The following is a 211-nucleotide window of genomic DNA, read 5'->3' as shown; positions in this document are numbered from 1 at the left end:
AAATAAAATAAAATAAAATAAAATAAAATAAAATAAAATAAAATAAAATAAATAAATAAATAAATAAATACAATAAACAAAACAAATAAAATACAGAAAAGGAGAAATACAACATATAAACAAATACATGCAGGCGAGCCGTTCAGTGAGCTCAGCGCTGCTGCCGCAAGAACCGAAGCAAACTCAAAGCAACAGCAACAGCAACAGCAGC

At 28.4% G+C, this 211-nt stretch overlaps 1 protein-coding gene across 1 annotated transcript in view; it reads right to left on the bottom strand.

Moving 5' to 3' along the window:
* Positions 1-211, bottom strand: part of EMH_0085550 (uncharacterized protein) — a gene marked incomplete at both ends in the record, with an annotated part of 3,109 nt that overhangs the window by 1,218 nt on the left and 1,680 nt on the right. The window lies entirely within an intron of this gene.

The sequence above is a fragment of the Eimeria mitis genome, genomic scaffold (genome assembly GCF_000499745.2).
Source record: "Eimeria mitis Houghton genomic scaffold, Emh_scaff6050, whole genome shotgun sequence".
NCBI lineage: Eukaryota > Apicomplexa > Conoidasida > Eucoccidiorida > Eimeriidae > Eimeria > Eimeria mitis.
Note: the sequence above shows the minus strand (reverse complement) of the source record. Positions and strands in the feature narration are given on the sequence as shown.